The 1,903-nt window shown below is 37.7% G+C and overlaps 1 protein-coding gene across 1 annotated transcript in view; it reads left to right on the top strand.

The window, feature by feature from the left end:
- LOC106883909 (mRNA decay activator protein ZFP36L2) overlaps positions 1-1,903 on the top strand; it is an 18,521-nt gene that overhangs the window by 14,092 nt on the left and 2,526 nt on the right. The gene's annotated exons all lie outside the window — the stretch shown is intronic.

Raw genomic sequence — 1,903 nt, 5'->3', positions numbered from 1 at the left:
CCACTGGATTGAAATTCGGGAACAAGTTGGGCGAAGCTCCCCGTATATGCATGTTTCTGTTCGCTTCTACCATTTGACATCCGGAGATGGTTTGTTTATGTCCTTGTAATCTGGCGGTTCGACAGAAGTGACCCTAGGATGTTTATGGTAGGCTTCAGAAATATAATTGTACTGGGGAAGGTCGGTGCGTTCCAAGTACAACTTAAAACCCCTTTAACGTGATGCCCCAGCATGTCAGGAATCCGATGAAACAAGCAAGCAAGCAAACTACATTACTAAGTACTTCCGATTCAGCACCGACCAAGCATAGCATAACCTATATTTTAAACGCATTCAACCGTGACCACTTCTAGTTTAATGCGGATACGAGTGTGCTCCCGTCCATCCCTCTTTGCACGTAACAATGATAGAGTATGTACGATTCGTGAAAGATTAGCTGTTATTTCTAATTAATTCAACCTACCGTCCTCGTAAAAAAACTAACTTAACCTTACTGACACCTTATATATGTTTATATTTTTTCTTGTTGGTGTTGAAATCGTGTACGATATGCCAAAAGCCTTTAGCTGATCTTTGCTATGGACTCCATGCCGTGTTAGGAAAACAAAAGCGATCAAACAAACGCCTGGTGTGGTTTTTTAAACATCCGCTTTTCATTTTTTACCATGGAGATGGAATAAAGGAACTTATATACTTTGCTGTCTCTGGTTTCTTCAAGGAAGGTGTAGGCTAAAATATGTATACAATTGAACAAATAAACCCCTTTGCTTGTCCATAGTATATTTACACAAGTTTGTCCTTAATCGTCCATGTTTGTTTTCAGACGTTTTAGTCCCCTCCCCCGTTTCATACGTTCTGAGTGATATAAAGCTTCCTCGAAAGTACCAAGTTGGTCTGGTTGGGGTAGGTGGGTGGGTGTATCTATCATGATGCATGGGGACACTTGGAAATGTATGTTCCTAGGACTGGCTAAAATTAGAGAAAAAAAACGTTAGGGGGTGAAGGTAAAAATCTAAATAAAGGAAGCAACTTGCAGCATCGATGGGAGTTTCAAGTACCGGGATTTTATATTTAAAAAGTACAAGGTTTTTATATAAAAGTACCAAGTTTTTTTCTTTTCCCTCAGCTCAGTCTGCATCAATACTGACCTAGGAAGTTAAGTTCATTTCATCTTTTGTTTTTGGCCATTGGACTCGTACTCCTGAATCTTTTTTAAAACTTGGTACTTTAAATAATTAAATTTTTAAAAAGACCTGGTAATTGTGACCATCCCATCTTTCCTAATAGTCATTGGGATGTACAATGGTGACTTTAGAAATGTCAGAATGTCTTACATCACGAATTTTTTTCTATACCAAATTTAAACTCGTTTAAAAAAAACAACTGTATAAATAAGCTTTGGTACAGTTTCTGGAAATAAAATTTAGGGTGGTGGTGGACATGGTTCATGACTGGAATTCCCGTGATCAATATATTTAGGCTTATTGTTATTGCTCAGCCACAAGTGCTACAAAATATGACATTAGCCTTACCTACAAAGCCAAACAGGAGTGGTGTGTGACATAACCTCTGAGAAGGGTTAATGCTCCAATTTTGTCGGCATTTAGATTGAAAACTATTCTGAAGTGTGGGGAAAACCCAATTGAAAGTAAAAATAACGCTTTGGCAATAACTAGCTGCATGTTTTAGGTATATATATATAGCTATTAGTTTCCTCCTACAGATTATTTATAGACAGTTTCTCCCCAATGCTGGTTCTACACGGTCTACTGAAATCATTAGTCCAATCTTTTTAAATTGCTAAATTATTTATAGACAGTTTCTCCCCAATGCTGGTTCTACACGGTCTACTGAAATCATTAGTCCAATCTTTTTAAATTGCTAAACCCTTAGGGTCTTCGAA

This window comes from Octopus bimaculoides, chromosome 27 (assembly GCF_001194135.2).
Source record: "Octopus bimaculoides isolate UCB-OBI-ISO-001 chromosome 27, ASM119413v2, whole genome shotgun sequence".
Classification (NCBI taxonomy): domain Eukaryota; kingdom Metazoa; phylum Mollusca; class Cephalopoda; order Octopoda; family Octopodidae; genus Octopus; species Octopus bimaculoides.
This window is presented reverse-complemented; position numbering and strand designations above follow the sequence as displayed.